This window comes from Gallus gallus, chromosome Z (assembly GCF_016699485.2).
Source record: "Gallus gallus isolate bGalGal1 chromosome Z, bGalGal1.mat.broiler.GRCg7b, whole genome shotgun sequence".
In the NCBI taxonomy this organism is placed as follows: Eukaryota; Metazoa; Chordata; class Aves; order Galliformes; family Phasianidae; genus Gallus; species Gallus gallus.
Genome location: NC_052572.1, coordinates 75,648,460 through 75,667,334, shown reverse-complemented (window position 1 = coordinate 75,667,334; position 18,875 = coordinate 75,648,460). Strand labels below are relative to the sequence as shown.

Below are 18,875 nucleotides of genomic sequence, written 5' to 3'. Positions count from 1 at the left end.
AGGAAATGAAAACCATCTGGAGGTACGCAAGCCCACTCTTTCATTTTCCAGAAAACAACCTATGGTGTCAATGAAACATGCCCCTCACTAGGAACATCTGCAAGGATGCTTTGAATGACAGAGGGCATTGGACCCCATGAACGTCACCCTGCTGACACAAGGGCACTGCAAACACAGCAGCAACTCCTGGCACCGATACCTCCGGGTACAACAAGCACGGGGCATTGGGTTGCTTTGGATGCAGTTTGAGCGCAGATCTGAGGTCTTCATGGAAAGCGCCTTGCAGAGCGCATCATGTCCTGCACCAGGCAGCACGCTGCGCATCCCTCACCTCTCCAAACTTTGGGGCTTTGAAGCTGCACGTTGTTTCTTGGGAGTTTGTCCACCAGAACTCCAGAGCACTTCCAGCTCTTCCGTGGCAATTCACGGCTTGCACAGTGCCAAACGCAACCAAGAAAAAAAAGGCCAGAAAGAAGCAAAGGCCATGGCTATGCACACAAGCGGCCAGGAAGGGTTCAGGGTTCAGCTCCACAATGAAACCTGCACAAGTCAACTCAACAGATTCCAAGGAATTCATTGACATCTGACACAATTTGCAATGCCAGAAGCACTGCCATGCAAACAGCACCGTATTGGGAAAGCAGCACGTCCAAATCAGCCCCCTTGCCCTGCTCTACCCGCACAGCGGTGTGTCAAACACACAAACTCTCTTGCTTTGGCTCACGGCAGCCATCAAGCTCATGCTTTAGTGACACAGAGAACTCCACCTCCAGCTACTCCGTGTCTCGCTCACCACAAGCTCGGCTGGGAGGTGTCGCTCAGCCTGACACCACAAGCAGAAAAGAAACGTACATAAGCAGATGCTCTTATCCACACATGCAAATCTGGGGGCGAGTAGTAAAAGGCTCACTGGGCCACGGGCAAAGCAGGGAGCAGATAGGCAGGAAACAGGACGGAGCTGAAGACCAGCTCTCCTACACCAAAGACAGGGAGAGCTGAGTCAGCACCACGGGAGGACTTACGACACAGCTTAACAGCTTGCAGATACCTGAGGTTGCCAAAAGAGGCTGCCAGGGTAACTCTCACCAGTCTTTTGCAGGGCTGTTACAGATGCTTCAAATGCTGACTTCCACTGCCCTGTGTCATTGGTAGAAAGCCCATGTGAGAAATGCTCAATTGGTCTGGGTAACGCTTCTATGCTTCCATGGTTAGGACTGAAACAAAAGGAAAAAAAAAACATGAAACCCTATGACATGTGCCTCTCTACTGCTGCTGTCAGCGTGACATCTAAGATGAGCATTACGCGTCCCTGCACCCGACTGAAGATTCATCCAAGTCTGTGTTCCACACAGCTCCATCCCAGTGCCAAAAAGAAACACGTACAGAGATGTTTAGATGATTCTTTGTGCAGATACAAGTGCAGGTGCATGTGCATTCTCTACAGCAAGAAATAGCAATTTCTCAAGCAGTACGACGGAAGGTCAGTGGAAAAAAATAAAGGGTGAACTCTTTTCATATAAAAAATCCTTGCTAAACCTCTCCCCAGCAAAAAGGAAGCCTGCTGGGCACTGTTAGCAGCAGTTCCCAGAACATCTTGCACCACAAAATGCAGCACGCTCCTTTTTTTCACAGGCCCCTCGTTTCTCTAAGCAGCGCCAAATACCCTCCACTTCAAATACACCCATCAGAAAATGAACAGAGCTCAGAAGGGGTTAGGAGTAGAGCGACACACAGCTCCGCTTCGCGCTGAGGGCAGTTTTGGCCCTCCGAGCTTGCCGTAGCCACCCTGCGCTCTGGCGCCGGCGGACCGGAAGTACTCGTAGTCACTATGGCAGCCGCCTGCGGGGGGTTTGAGCTGCGAGGCTGTGGGGAACGGTGCCTTTTGAGAACGGTGTTTTTCCTGAGCGTTTTATCTTCACCGGGTGGTTTTCTTCCTCTGATGTGTCGAATGAACGGCGATGGAGAGCCCACAGCATTCCATCCGCCCCCGAAGCCCGTCATTATTGACAAGCAGAAGCAGAGAGAGGAGAGGAGGTAGAAGGGGTAGGCCGCGGTGGGGGCCGCCCTCAGATTCCTCAGGGCTCTGAGGCATTGGTACTCGAAAAGTGCGTGTCGGAAGGTGACAGAGACACGGGCCCTGCCTCTGCCTTTGCCTCACATCTCGAGGTCAGCTGGGAGCTGAGTGCAGGTATTTCTGTTTGTGAAATGGAATTCCTCTTGTGCTAAGCATTTTTCATGTCTCCGCAACCCACCTGCATTGCTTTAAGCGGCACAGTGTTTAAAGTGGTGGTGATGCCTCTGAGAGGAGAGTGACGATGTGATACGTTGCACACTGGGGGTATTGGTCAACAGTTGGCTGCACGTACCCAGCAGTGTGCCCAGGTGGCCAAGAATGCCAGCAGCATCCTGGCCTGTGTCAGAAATAGTGCAGTCAGAAGGACTGGTGAAGCGATCTGCCAGCTGTTCTCAGCACTGGTGGAACTGCACGTCCAGTACTGTGCTCAGTTTTGGGCCCCTCACTACAAGAAAGGCACTGGGGCTCTGGATCGCGTCCAGAGAAGGGCAACAGAGTGGTGAAGGATCTGGGGCACAATATCATGGGAGTGTCTGAAGGAGCAGGGAGTGTGCAGTCTGGAGGAGATTCAAAGGAAACCTCATTTCTCTGCACCACTACCTGAAAGGAGGTTGTGGCTGCGTGGGAGTCAGCTTCTCCTCCCAAGGAGCAGCAGGAGGACAAGAGGTGATGGCCTTCAGTTGTGCCAGGGGAGGTTCAGGTTGGATACTAGGAAAAATGTCCTCTCGGAATGCCCAGGCAGGTGGTGGAATTGTTGTCCCTGGAGGTGTTCAAGCCATTCTCTGGCTCTGAGGCCAAGTCTCCATGCTGTCTGAAACACAGTGACCCCATGCAAATAATCTGTTGGTAGTGGCCCTCTGGCCAGTACTGTGTCAGGAAGTGTGCCTTCAACTTAGCTGCCAGACAGTTGAACTCCAGAGCATAAGGAGATTTCTATGGCACGGTATAATTCATCGGAGCAGAAAAGAGTTTTAAGAGTCCCCTTAAGCTTTGCCAACACAAGATAACCACTTGAATGTGGTGTCTCCTGTAGGCTCTCCTCAGCTGTTTGTAAGAAACAGTAGGAAAAAAATTACTAATTTTACTATCAAGTGATGAAAAAAGTGTTTTTTTCATCTGTGTCTCATTTAGACCATGAAGAAATTCCTGTAAACAAGGCAGGAGTTTAATTTTTTAGTGGGAACGTAGGCGATAATTTAGTTAACTTTCCCACTGATACCGGGATTATATCAGGATGGTGAGCAGTCACCTGGGGTTTCTGCAGGGCTCCATTTCAGGGCCAGATGGAGGACTGCATCAGGGGAGGGTCAGGGTGGAAAAGCTTCTGCCCCAGAGGTTGACCATGCACAAAATATGCCAGAGTTCAAGGAGCCTTTGGACACCACTCTCAGACATAGTGTGGCTGGTTTTATGTGGAGGCAGGGGTTGGTCTTATGTGGAGGCAGGGGTTGAACTCCTATGATCCTTGTGAGTCTCTTCCAAGTGGCCATTCTACAATGGCCTGGAAGGCTGTTAAACAGCTTTTACTTGTGGTAGTTATCAAGGTGATACAAGCATGTAAAATTTGGTACCTAAATGCTACTCCTGTTGGGAAAGAACATTCATAACCAAAGTACCTGCCTTCCTCAGTAGGTAACTTAGGAGACGTGCAAGGAGTAACGGCCTGCAGATGCCTCTGTATTACACTGTGCAGACAGAACAGCCAGCGCTATGGAAACTTAATGCTACTGATGTGGGGGGTGGAAGGAGCAGTTAGCAAGATGTGCATCTCAGAAGGTCTGGCAGACTGGTAAGAGAATGCTATCCGACTTAGCTTACAGGGAAAAGGAAAAACTGCTGCTGTCCTATTCTTCTTTCCTTAGTAAGTAACAGAGTTAGAAGCGTAGAAGAGAGTTAACAGCATATCAACTTAAGGACGGTGTAATAAATCAGTGTTATTTAGGTATATGAACAAACGTAACAGCCACACAGACCCAAAATCCCTTTTCTCCCACTGGTGTCCAGCAGTCCCTTAGTTTGCTGACAGATCGGGCTGCTTTCTTCTCTTAAAGCAGCACTTGTCTCACTGCTTTGCTTCACAGTCAGAATTCTGACCTTCTGACCTTTTAATACCTTTTTTCTTTTTAAAAAAATCTTTCCCTCTAGCTGCAGGTCAGAATGAAACCTCAACCATGGTCAAAACGGTGGGAGAGGCCGAAATACAACATAAAAGGAAAAAAAATTGAGCTACCCGAGAAAAAAATGAAGGAAGCACAGAAGTGGAAGCAGCCCTGGCTGGAATTCGAGATGCTGCGAGAATACGATACTTCAAAATAGAGGAATAAATACGGAGGGAAGTGAGTGAAGAGCTGAACAAGTAACAGCTTTGAGTTCAATGTAAGAATTGTCAGTTTTCAAGTTTCGTATGCAAATAAAAGACAGTGAAATTTCAGCAGTTCTCATCTGAATGTTAAACTATCCATTCCTGAAAACAGCGTTACAGTGTGTTCAGCCCTGCTTCTGCCTTCCCTTCTAAATCACAGCTAATAGAAGGGGCTTGCAGTTATTGTGTTGTCACTTCCAAATAACTGTTTCTTCTGCCTTTGCCAAGTAGACAGGGGCCAATTGTGAAAATGCTTCATTCAAGATGTTCAGAAGGGGGCTATGGCAGGGAAGCAGATGTACAGAAGCCCAGCTGGACAATCTGAGAGTAAGTGCTGCTTAGCTGTCCTGTAACAACACTTTTGAAATGACATCTGATAAAGCACCAATAGTAACCTGACAACAAAGCAGTAATACCAACGTTTTGAAAGCAGCCTGAAAGAATGAAGCCAGATTAGCTGTTACTCCAGTCAGATTGTGTGAATGGGTGCAAGGTTCACCACAAAGTGGCACGGTAGGTTCTCAAGGATACTCAACTGAGATGGGGCTTCTGAGCTCCAGTAAAAACTGCCTTCCCCTGCTTACCAGTCATGACAACTGACGTCTGCAGCCGCTGTCAGAAGACTCTACAGAGGTAAAGTGTGACAGAAACGATTTCCAATTTCATAGCACCACAAGACTAATTTCTTCGGGAGCAACTTTCAACATGAATAAGGAAGCAGAGGAGACAAAAGCAAGCATGGAGATCACATGCTTCAGCTGATTACCCATCAGTTGTATTTTCTTTGCACTCAGGAAAGTAGAAGTGCACAATTACTTACAACAGAACTCCTAAATCCTGCAGATAATGAAGCGCCAGCAGTGCCACAGTTTTTTTCCATACTTCACATAACATTCCTGTCGTGTTCAAGACTTGAAAGCGTTAAAAGTCTCATTAACACAAAAACATCTTTACTTTTCAAAATAATGGTTTTGCTTTTATTTTAAAAGTCATTGTTGTCTATAACACTGATGAATGCTATTTACAATTAAAATAGTTTACAAAAATACATATTCTGTAATAAAAAACAACAGAAAAACCATAGGGAATAAAAGCCCCCAAGAGTTAAATGGAAGACCCATACATAACATTTTAGAGAAGCAGGCAATAGCAAACTTAGCAGAACTTGTGGCGCACTGCTGTTTCTACAGTAAAACATCCTTTTTATTCTGCAGCAGTAATATTTACTGCACATATACGAAGTTACACAACATTAGAAATCCAACATGGGTACGGTGAAATGAGGTTTAATGGGTGTTAGAGGGAAGCAAAAGTAAAATGTCCTTAGACAGCCAATTACTAGAAGGTAACTGGAGTTGTTGTTCTGCTCGTCTGATAAATGAGGGCGGGTGACAGCTCCAAGTCTGCGCACAAAGTCCAGTCTGTATCTCAAGTACAAAGCTCCACTACAAATCATACTCTGGAGAAGAGTAAGCGTAGTTAAGACGTTCTCCTGTGCAACTTCTTACCTTATTAAGCACTCGTTTACCATCAGTAGATGTTCATAGATCAGACTTCTCACTGCATACAGAATTCCTGCTTCTGTGTCGGGATCAAAAAGCTATGAAGAACTCAATGTGAGTTTGGTAGAGTTATCTCATTAAGTGGACAATAAGTTAGAGTTCAGTGACTCCCGAGTCAGAGTGATTTGGTGTGGTACTGAAAACAGCTTGTAAAGTTGTCTGCTCACCAGCAGTGGTAACGTTACAGGCACTCACTGCAGTCATCCTTCCCAAAGGAACAAAGCAATGAGGCTTCGTCATATATTTCAGAACACCTGCACTTCACACTGACCATTGTGATTCTATCTAGGAGTAGATGGCATCAGAAGACATTTGGAAAAAAAAAAAAAAACAAAATATTTCACAGTAAAACAACTGCAGGCAGTCCACTCATTAAACATGACCACTTTTTTTAGAGTGAGCATCAGGCTTGTTTCAGTAAAAGAACTGCTGCTTCAAAGAAATCCTTATTTCCTGATCACAGATTTAAGATGTTCCCGTTTGCACTCTTCAGCGAGCTCTTCAGCAATACGCAGAGCCTTGACTTTCACCAACAGGAGAACAACTTCTTCAGTTTCATCACTATTACAAAAACAAGTTGACATAGCAACACATTCACACCTGACTTCAAAATCAATAAAGCTAAAACGTGCCTTGAGCTACACTGACCTCTAACTGCACCCAACGTCTAGAGCCTCAAACTAGCCTGAACTAGTACTGCAAAAGCGATCCATTTTACATTATGGACTGCATCTTTAGTTGTACGTAGATGTTGGAAGTACATCACTGAAAGTGTTAAATGCATGAGGCTTGAGGAATTTAAGAATCATAGAATCATTAAGGTTGGAAAAAACCACAAAGATCATCTAGTCCAACTGTCAACCCATCACCACCATGCCCATTGAACCACGTCCCTAAAAGAAATACTAACATAAAGAATATGAGCAAGTGCTGCATCCCAAAGAACATGTTGTTTGTTACCTGTGGTTATTCCTGTGAAGCATACGTGCTCACTGAACCAAATGCTGGCAGAAGTTCACTGACTCGGGGAGAGTTGACCCACTTCCAAGATTTTGGAACCACCTTTCTGGGAAGCATGCAACCACCTGTTCACCCAGAGAGTATTCTGAAAGAAAAGAAAAAAGAAAAAAAAAAAGGCTTTCAATAAAACTAAGTCACACCACTTCTGGCAGACTTCTCCTTTTGGCTAGTTCAGTTATTATTGGCAGTGTTTACTCTTCAAAAAACAAAACCGTCATTTTAAGCAGTTATTCCTAAAGCCTAGGAACCAATGCTTGCTTTGAAATTCTTTTATACACCAAGGTCATTAAAAAACAAAAAAACAAACAAAAAAACAACTTCAAATGTTAAATAATTACCCTTCAGACTACATCTGTCCCCATGGAAATAAGACCTTTCACCGCTTTACACTTCTCTATGTTTTCTGGCCCTGGTGGTGTGTTGAAGAGGTTCAGAAGAAGGTAACGATTCAGCAGCTTGCTCAGTCCCACACCACGGACTGTGTCTTCCTGTACAGTCTCATCCCAAAGGAGAACCTTGGAGAGCAGCTGCAGTAATGGAGAAACAGAACATGCATATCTGATGGCTGAGGGTGCATTAGAACCTCCTTTTTAAACTTAAAAGATACCATGTCCATCCAATCTCAGTACTCAAAAAACAGGATTTATTCTCTCCAAGCTTACTGCCAATTAGTCACTAAAAAACTACAGATCATAAATAGTATTTTGAAGTAGATTAATTTTACATGTGCCTATGAGCTGTACCCTCATACATACACACATCACCTCCCAAGGAAAGAAAGAGCATGTTACCCTTCCAATTGGTTAACAATTTGCTAACACCCAAGAACAGAAAACAACTATGCTTTATTTTTTGAGAGAAAAGCCAGTGGTCAAATCTGAAGGTGTACACATGTACAAAGACACCAGAGGTGTGCACGTGTACAAAGACACCAAGCTCAGCAAGAAACAGGGATCAACAGCAATTGAGATCCAATTCTAAGTGAACATTGGAGAGAATCTGTGACAGAATGAAAAAACAACCACTACTGCATATGCTACATAAGATTACATGCCACCAGCCTCACAACACAGGTAAGGTTGATAGCCTTGGTCCATAGCAGCAAAAAGATTCTTTTGTACTTGACCTCAGTATTATTCGTTAGCAAGAGTTGTCTTCAGTTACCTGTTATCACTGTAGAAATGACTATTTAAAAAGACTTAAGCCCAGCGTAAGAACATGGCTGGTCTCCCCCTCAACACAGAATGGTTAATGTCAAGGTAACTGTTAACCTCAAGGTAGTTCACCCACACAGACACAGGACGTGATCTTAGCAGTCACCAGTCAGAAAGCAGTCGCAAAGCCCACGACTACTGCATACTTCTCTGGAGTGTTTGGCAGGACACTTCCTTTTGACTGCATGAGCTGCTAGGAAAGTTAGACTGTATGATGGCACAAACATCAAAACCTCATCAACTGTACTTCCTCATTAAAATAGTTCCTGTCCTCTTCTCGCCCAGCCCTTTGTGAGTACTCTCCCATACAATTTCTGGGCATGGTTTAGAGGACATTCCCGATAGGCAGCCTGCAGATGATCACCTGCTTTAAAAGACAGCACCAATAGGGGCTGCACAACGGCAGTCTCAAACACAGATAAGACACACTAAAACTGCTGAACAGATCCAAAGAGTTTAATGCATGACCCGCAGTACTACTTACTCTGGGGTAAACGGATTCATGACTTCACTCCAGAAAAAAAAGAGAGGCAAACTGTCAGAAGATACCCAACACAAGCACATTTTCAACTGCTCTGCACATCACCACTTCTAAAGAGAACCCTGACAGTGAGGATGGAAAACAAACTGAAAGGAGAAAACTTCAATCTGCAGTGGAATACCACTGGTCCTGCTTTTAGAAACTTGCATGTATTTGACAGGACATTTAAGTCAGGCAATACACGGTCTCAGAAGGTGATACCAGAATATTATGTCTGTTTTGTGTCTGCCAGGTATCAGCACTAAGCTCCCTCTTGTCTTCTCTGCATCTGTCCATGACAAACCCTTACACAACAGCTTGCCCCAGGAGTGAATATGGCAAGTCCTCAACATTCCCAAATTCCCTGATTTTTCTACAGGAATGTACAACATGGCAGCAGGAAGCCTCTGCAGAGCTGTCACCATGGCCTTGTTAGCACACACAGCAGGGGAAATGGGACGTTAATGTGTTTTCCTGCATCTAAACCTCATCTTTAGTATGAATCCAAACACACTCATAGAGGAAACGGATCTAAGAGGGAATTGAATCACAGGCATTCAGACATTCCTAACTCAGCACTTTAGACTGAATAAAGCTATACTAATACGCTTATACGCACGTGCAGGGATTCTATTCTACAAGAGCAACATGGGCACTGTATGCACATACTGAGGAAACAGACCTATCCACAGAGTGCCAATGACTGATCTCATGGAAGGTTAGCAAGAACAGATGATGAAATTAAAGTCTCTTGACTACATATCAGAGGTGGGTGAGCATAAATAGCTCACTGACAAAAATAGCTAACCTTCCTATTAAAATACATTAAACTCTCAGGAATCAGATTCGACTGAAGATACATTTCCTCAAAGACGACAGTCTACTTTTAACTAAAATGCTTTTCACAGACAAGATCGGTGCTTTTTCTTTACCTCAACAGCTGACCAAAACCGTCTGCCTTGGAATTTTGAACATGGCGATGATTTGTCTTCCACAGTGCTGGTCAGAAAAAGAGGAAGAGGAAATAAGGATTTTGTTTGACCTGAAAGTAAGACAAACAGACAATTCATCTCTTAAACACCGATGAATTACAACTATGGGATTCTTTTAGCAGTGACAACCAGAATAAAGGTCTAAAGAAACAGCTGTTAACTGAAACTCCTTGCAATACCCAATGGAATTAGCAGTTGGAAACACTCGAGTATGTGTTTAATGGATTCTCAGCAGAACAGCACTGCTTGTAACCAGACAAACATGCTGCATCAGGCTTAGCAACACTCTACTCCCAGCTGTGTCTTAACCCCACACCTACCAGACTCTTACCAGTTATCCTCTCTCTAAGACCGTCGAGCAGTAAGCATCAGCAATATCAACTATTTCAGGAAAGAAAGGGGGAGTCAGCAGTAGAAGGGGGAGCAGACCACCACAAATAACACAAGCCCTCAGATACTCCAAGTTAAGATCACAGAACCAGACTCTGGGCTGTGCCTCATAAACTAAGAGCTTTCAATTTATGAAAGCTTTTAGTTACAGGAGCGAAAAAGCACTAAGTTGACTGCGTAGTTACTCTCGTCGGAATGAGTTCATAAACATCAATGTTTGGTAACTATTCCTACAGTGAAACAGTAGAAGGCACATTTGTTCATGTGGAAAAGCAAAATGCTAATTCAGTTGAATGCAGGAGCCGCTTGGACAACGAGATTAATGTATTTTCCAGGTATGAGGTTGTATTAAAAAAAACACAACAAAGCACCAAAGCTACTATACAAACAGAACCTTATCTAAAGCTTCTTCCTGAAGCCAAGTGTGGCGACTGCATAAACGTTTGTTATTATTTCTTTTCATACTAAGGGCCTAAACATCAACTTAGTTTCACCTACTTTATGCTGGATAAACTCCCAGGTTTGCATGAGAATAAAACCAGAACTGGGCTAAGTGTATGTTACAGTGAATGTTTACAGTGAATGCATACACTGCATCAAGAACTTCCTTCGCCATTACCACAACAGCCTTTACCTGTTTTGCCTGACTGCATTCCCTTCTGGACAGGACCTGTTTTTCAAACACGTTATCACAAAGCTGTGTAAGGCACTCAGTCTGTGAAGTCGATAAAGGATCCCACACATCCTTGGCAAATGCTGAAAAACAGGAATTATTTCATTCATGATATCCAAGTGGCTATCTGCTCTAGTTTCAAGGAAGCAAACATTCAAAAAGCTAAACCTTTCATTTGCAGTAACCTTAACAAGTAATTGTAACTATCAACATCATTTTACATTACCACTTATTTAAGGTTTCATTACCTAGCTGCAGTGAACGTCCTCAAGACAACCTTAATATACCTGTAATTTTTGGCAGGATAGTTTTTTCAATCACTCTAGGCAAAACTTCTTCATCAGGATCATCATCTCTTTTTGATTCAGACGGCTTTTTGGCATCGCTGAATCCTTCTACAGCTCTGAACCAGGGCATCTCTTTCAGGTCTGTAGAATTCTGCTGAAAGATCATTCCCATTCGTTGTTCAGCTGTCAGGATTGAGAGAAAAAGCTCCATGCAAAAATATATCCAATGATACCAAAAGATTGTCATTTAACAATTTTACATGGATTCTAATCACGGAATGGACCAAAGCAGCAAGCTAAAACTGAATGTAAAGCTAGATTTCAGAGGGTAGGGTTGTCAAAATGTCAGCAAACAGCTCCACATTAATAAAGATGCAAGAGATTCATATACAAGCAACCTGGCAAGAGGAAAAGATGTCCTCCTTCTAGTTATCAACACTTATCTCAAGCTCTGGAATGCCTCTGTAACCCACGGCAAAGCTCCTGTACAGAAGTCTTCCCTGCAAGCAGCATGCCCCCGTCCTGCACTCTGGCAAAGCCTTTTTCAGGAAAAAAAAAAGATACAGAAGACCACAAAAAGACTTCTGCGGTTTTGAACAACTGCACAGATTGAAATACCCATTACATTTCATATTTTGTATGTCTCTTAAAAGCTCAGACAGGAAAATCCTCCTTCTGTTATTCAGCAAATACGCATCGTGCCTCTCCCAGCTCCTCGTGACCTGCTCACTAAGGCAGTTCAAATCTCAATTTGAAATACATTCCAACTTTGGACAAAAAACTGATTAAACTAAAGAAGCCTACGGTCTTATCTATTCTTCCTAAGGCATTGGTCAGAATTGTTTAAATGCATTAATTCTATGCTGTAGAAAATAAACGATATACCATTCAAAAGGAGTATTTCTTCACTCTCCCTTGAAAATCCTTCTCAATATCAGAGGAATTTTGCTCTCATATCCTGACCAACCTTTGCTCTTCCGGAATTCAGTCACCTCTGTCAGAGCCAGTTCTTCATCACTCGGCATGCCTTCGTGGTGACCAGCTGTTTGTGAACGCTCTCTCAGCTGCCGCCTGCAAGTCCTGCATTCTGTAATGAACTCAGGTGAGTTATTCACCATGTACATACGTAAAAGAAAGCTCAGTGATATACTAAGAACACCCAGTGAGAGCAATAGCCTAAGGAAACACAGTGAGGAAGCAGAAGTAAGTATGCAACCCAAGAGACACAGACTGTAACAGTAAGGTACTTTGTGAGCTGCCAAAGGACATTAAAAGCATCTCTAGCGACCTTCACTTCACCACATTCATACTAGGAACTCCCCCCACCTGAAACACCAAACATCTAACATGGTACTCCATACTATCCCTGCCAGAGGTAGTCTGTAAGAAACTACTGCGCTCTCAACAGTCCGTCATCTCAGTTCTATGTAGCTTATGCAACAACTTGCATAGAAACTGTGACTGCATCCAAGTCTCACTGGGGCTAAAAAACGTTAGTCCTGGCACCACATACCAAAAGAGCATGCAAAATCAACAAGAAAATTATATTTATATGTATTATTTGCATACCATACCTCTTGTATGTAATTATTGGCATTACTTAACATTAAAGGTTAACAGTTTGCTTCAAGCAAAGTTTTATTACGTCGTTTTTCAACCAATAAAACTCTTATGTCCTGACCTGTGTCCAAACAGTGATGAGTCAAGGCACCAATGCAACTGGAACGGTTTCAGAGCTCCCAGTAACTTAAGGTCAGCAGCAGACCCTGACGTTCAAAAGGTAGCACCTGGCCTACGCTGATAACAGAGGGTAGGTTAGATGTTCTGATGCACCTATGAACATTCAGATTCCAATCAGCACGAAGAAAACCCCCCATTAACAAACAGATGGTTTCCATGTACCTTGAGCTTTGGAAAGGAAAGGCATTTTTGCATGTGTGTGTATCAGCTCGCTTAGTAACTGGAAGGATTTACCTTCATCCCTGTGTAAGTAACAGGAAGCAGATACACACTTACTACAGTTAGATGTAATTATACGTACCTTCGATGCTCACACATTATCAGAAGCTTCATCTTTTCATCACTCGCCAGTCCATCATTACTTGGTTTGCCATTCCCAGCTACCAGAAGACAGGAACAAGACAAAGAGGTGAATGCAGAACACTGATTCTGCTTCTGCTCTTCATTTGGAGACTAACCAAAGTAAATAAAACCTCCTGATGAAAAATTCACAGTGTCCAGTGTAAAGCACAGTCAGTATTATCAGTGAACTGTAGGACAGCTGTGGCTGCTCCCTCGTGCAGGGGGATTGCCAGGTCACAGCCTGAACCGGGAGGTGAGCACCTGAGTGAGCACAGGGAGGGACCCCAGATCCACCCTTCCTCTCTGCCCTTCTTGCTGACACTTCCAGCTGTGCTTCCCAGAGTGCACACACACTCAGAGTCTGCATGCTTTGCACCCACCCCACCTGCACACCAGTTAGAACCAGAAAGGGCTACATCCCCGAGCTCACTCTTCTCAAGCTGTTGCCAGTTATCAGTCAATCCTTCCTTGTCCTCCTGTTCTACAGTGCCTGCATCCCAAACAACCTAATATCTACTGGAAAACTGACTCAGTTTCTCTTTTCAAGTACTGATAGACAGCCACTGAGATCAGTAATTCAAAACTGACCGAGCATTTGGTCATGCTATATTCACTATTCTACCACGGAGAAGTGATACTACGCGTCCTACTTGGGTAAGGATTTCAACTAGGACATCTAGTACAGTATGCCCACTGACAACAGGGAGGGAGAAAACATTACACATGAAAATAAAACATAATCCAAGAATTAACTGCGTGTTTCTACTTAAAGAATGAGATTTCAGTCAGAAAGTAACTGGTAACTTCATACTAACTTGTCAGGTGCTGCATATAAGTAGATTCCGTTTCCAGCTCATCTTGCCTTCGCTTCAGTACCGACACGGCTCGTTGCTGAATAAGTGCATGTACAGCAGATTCGAGCTCAGTTATGTATTAAACAAACACAAACAAAGTGTTTATATCCTTAAAACAAAGCACAAAATCCTTGCTAATAATAGCACCTGCACTGGAGCAAAGAAGAACTGCAAGACTTACCCATACCAACATTTACAGAAGCACTGTGTGTGGACAAGATTCATGCTTTGGAAAACATCAAATGTCACTGACGTAGTGGTAGTTCTGAAGGTACCCCCACTGACATGTTACCCATATTCCTCTACACAGCACGCTCCTAAAGAGCACAATATGGCAAGTGTAGCGACGTTACACTGCATAGATTCTACCCAAGTTGATGTGGGTAGGAATACAGCATACATCAGTGCGTCCCACTTAATTTATACCAACTTAATATCACCAAGCTATTACTACCAGACGTGTTCTCCCTCCCCTTCTTGTTACTTTCCAAATAGGTCTCCCACTCTCGATAGTCTTTCACATTTGATTGTACTTGAACTCCCCACATCACTTCATCCATTTCTTTCAGGTGATCAAGGCCAAAAAAACCCAACAACATACAATTCCACAGAAATATTTAGTCCACTTCAGTGGAAATTCTTTGAACACAAGCTGGCCAGCAGCAGTCTGTACAAAAGAGTATACATACACAGAGGTTCACACAAGTTAACGGCAGATGTTTGTGTTTCAGCTGCACGATGTCTGAACTTATCAGTACAGCTGCTTCTGGCTGCGTGAGCACTGAGAGGTGATGGGGATGGCTATCTCGGTAGCTGCAGATGCCTGACCCCACCTGTCCTTCTCACACGCTCCCTTGCAAGTTCCCATCTCCACCCAGGACATCTCAGCTGCCCACTGCCTTGTCTGAACAGGCTGAAGAGCCACGACAAAAGGACTGACAGCCCCACCTGCCCTGAGTGAAGTTCTCCTTCCTTGGCAAACATAACATTGTGCCTACGCTCCTTTCAGAACCAGCAGCACGTAGAATAAAGCGGCAGATTCTTACAAGTGATAAAATGCTTGAGAAGTCCAAACGCTCCCCCGCAACAAAGCATTGCCAGGTAAAGTTAAAATCTGTAATGTTGTGCTAAACATTACAACAAGCACAATACACAACTAATCCCAAAACCCTTCAATATTCGCAAGAAGGAATAAGACTCCAAAGCTGTCATCAGCTGTGACAGAACGAACACCTCAGCAATTAACACTAAAAGCAGTACTTACCCTTCAGTCAGTTGCTTTTTCATAGTTTCCAAGTTCACAGCTGGTAAGGAAACACGGGGACCAAATGCAGGTTTAGCTGGTTGAGATTTACACAGGGAAGCATCGCTGTAAGTTTCCTAAGAGAACTGCAACACTTTCAACACATAGTTTATGCAAATTAAATATGTTTATACACAATTGATGTAAGTTTTGCCTCTGCAGCTTTAGAGGTCAACAAAACATACCGTGCAAATGCATAAAGCGTATGACAAAAAGATGTACATTGGAATGATGAGATTGGGTAATTTCTGTACACCACAAAAGGGAAAGCGTATATACAAAAAGCTGTGTACTTATGGTGCAAAATGCATACACCATTCACATCCATCAGTACAAAGCAATCTGTCATTTAGGGTAAAGCAGCCCTCCTCTCAGTCTGAAGACATCAATGGCTTCCCACAATATATAGCGGTTCAATATCAACAGCTGAAACCTCACAAGCAGTACAGTTTTTAATATGAAAAGCAGAAATAAGCTACAGCCAAACAATGAAGATGAAGATAGAAGTTTCATTCTGACAACTTGGCTTGACTGCAATTATAACTTAAATACCGTATCTCCAACCACATCAACATAGAAATTAAATGACATCCTGCATTCTAAAACAGCAGGAGTCTGCAGGGCAAAATCTAACCCGAACACAGTGTCTTGGAGTAGTCGAGTCCATGACCGAGGTCTGCTGCTAAAAACTTCTGCAATCTTCTGCACAGCAAAAACAGAGGGGTCTCCAGACACAAATGGAGTATGAGGACCTAAGAACACCAGTTATACTGGATGTGAAATTCAGCAGCAATCTTCCCAATCCTCGAACCACTGCCATGCAGCAGGCAGCAACTTCTGCACCTTTCCCTTCTGACATGAAGAATTGGTAACTCAGGTTTTCCTAGTCTGATATAGAACAGGAGATTCAAGCCAAAAACAACACAACATCAGAGAAAACATTCTTGCCAATTATTTACCAGGAAAAAGGAAAAAAACAATCTCTCTCTTGCCTATGAGCAAAAGGCAGATTTCAACAGTTAGGAAAGCACATATAACTTGAGGGAGTGCGACAGCTTTCTTAATTTGCTGTTCTTCCCACTTTGTTTCTGCCTCATCTTCACTTGATCCATCGCTCACAGGCACTACAACTTACACCAATCGTTAGCACACCTCATTACGCCCTTTGCTTATTTCCCTACTCCTCACCCAACCTCCTCCTTCAAAAACAGTACCGCTTCCCACAGCCATTACAAGTGATAGAAACAGATGACAGCAGACGAAAAGCCTGTACACAAGGACCATGTCCAAATCAGAAGATGTAGGAATGGCAACCGGATTTTGCAGAATCCACCTTCGTTTACCCAACCGTTCCTCAGATGACTGCAGTACCAGAAGAACAAAGATAAATGTCTCAATGCAAACCCGTATATCATGTAAGACTTCAAAAACAGACTACAGTGTGGGGACATCATACAGGGAAGATCCTTAAGTGTTCTACAATGCACAATCTACTACAGACACAGAAGTTTCTCCGTAGCATTTATTACAACAATAGAGTCAGACCATACCTGCACATTACTTACAACCATTATCCAAATAATAAAGCAATTGGCCTACAAGCCTGGCAAACCAGTGCTTTGTAAGTGAAACTGCAAACAGCAAGATGAGTTAAGGAGCAACCGAAAAGCCACATACGCTTGGCATGCAGTAAGTCTGCCTACTTCCAAAGGGCTGGCTGGCTCTGGTTGGTTGTGTTTTGTTTGTTGGTTTGTTTTTACCCCTTTCCCATAACAGTCGTAATGTCAGTGTATGGAGAGCAGGAACAGCCCACATAAGCCTCACGGACCACCAAGCATTATGGTCCTCTGTCAAGATCAAGGACAAAACTTTGTACTGCACTCTTCACTGGGCAAGTCTCACATTCTTCCGGACATCCATCAGTAAAAGACACAGCCTCTCTCTGGGAGAAAAGGCACCAACTCACCCACGCGTTCAGCCATCCTACGCCTAAGAGTTCTCTTTTTAGGAACAAAATGGAGACGATTCCTACCAGGCTCGTCCTCATCCTCTGAATCACCGCCTTCTCTTCTCCGAGAAAGCTGACGATCATTTGAAGCATCCAAGGGAAGATAATCAGCTCGGGTCCTGGCGAGGTGACATCTCCTCCGAGCAGCCGCAATACAGCCTGCACTGGGGACACAGCCTGCAAGGGAAACAACATCTAAGCCAAAGACTGAAAGCAGCACTCTATCACTCCGAGTGTCAATAACCACCACAATTCAGGAACACTGCGCAATTCTGAACTGAAAACACAATGTTTGTCTTATAAGCTTACCAAGTTAAGCTTATAAATATACGAATATCAGCGAATGGAAAGAGATCCTTATAGAATAGCTCTTAACCTGAAAACAGACCTTTTCCTTTCAACGGAATCAACATCCTGCCTTTTTTCCAGCTTCTTTCACAGATTGAGACTGATCAAGAAAGCTACACCAACCGAGTTTACAAAGGAATCCAAACTTTACTAACAAAACAGTAGATAAAGCTAATTTTTACCTCAAAGTGAATTATGAATCACTAAACAATTTTGTTTGCTGCTTCTGCATTACTTCCACTATCAGTGGTTATAATTTCTAATCTACCTCCTGAAACTAATACAGAATTATGACAAACACCTGCCATCAAAAATACCAAGCAACCGTCACTATTCTTTCAAGACAGCCCTGGCTCAGCACAAACAACATGCTTAAAAACGCCCAGGAACCTGGCCTGGTGATAACTCCTTCCTCCTCTGGGATGCGTTGGATTCATTCTCAGAGTCTGTGCTGTTGTAGCCCTCACTCAGTGAAGAATAACTCCCTTCCTTTGTTTCTTGAGCACCCTCCGTGTTGCAGTCCCAGGCTCCAGCTGAGGTCTTTCTGCTGTAAGAGAAAAAAAGGAAGACTCATTATTTCATTATTAAGACTCAGTTTCAGCAGCTGGAAACTGATGCACAGTGTACCTGGTTACCAGCAACCATTCAGACTACAAGGAAGCAATGGCTAGTCACAAATCTACCTCCACCTGACAGAGATGCCTCTGACCAATGAGAGCCCGGCGGAGGGACGGGCAGATGCTGCTCACGGGGAGCTCCTCCTGCCGCTGCTGGATGCTGATGCTGACAGGGCTGCAGATGCTCTGCAGGGCCAGCTCGTAGCTGGGAGCCACGAATGGACACGGCGGGAGAGACGAGAGAGCTGTCGGGGAGCAGCCGAGGCATCCAAGAGCATCCAAAAGCAAGGCTCCTCCGTAACAAGGAGCCGAAGACACCGCGTGCGTAGGTGCGTACCCGAAAACGCGCATGCAAAACGCTGCGTGCGCGGTGCTGCATGCGCAGCGCGGTGCCGAGCCCGGCGGGTCCTGGGATGCTGCGGTGCCGGGGCCGCTTCACGCCCGTACCGCGACCGCCGATCTCCGAGCCGCTCGGGTTCCGCTGCTGCTGAGAGCAATTTGAAACGGCCGGGGGACGGCGCGGGGCTGGGGGGGGAAGGGGACGTCTGCTGGTCCGCCGCGGCGGAGAG

The 18,875-nt window shown here is 44.3% G+C and overlaps 1 long non-coding RNA gene across 1 annotated transcript; it reads right to left on the bottom strand.

The window, feature by feature from the left end:
* Positions 1–16,870: 16,870 nt before the first annotated feature.
* LOC121108379 lies at positions 16,871–18,343 on the bottom strand. Its single transcript, XR_005842864.2, has 3 exons — positions 18,317–18,343; positions 18,080–18,236; positions 16,871–17,518 (listed from the first exon to the last, which is right to left on the bottom strand). It is a non-coding gene; the product is annotated as an uncharacterized LOC121108379 (long non-coding RNA).
* Positions 18,344–18,875: the final 532 nt, after the last annotated feature.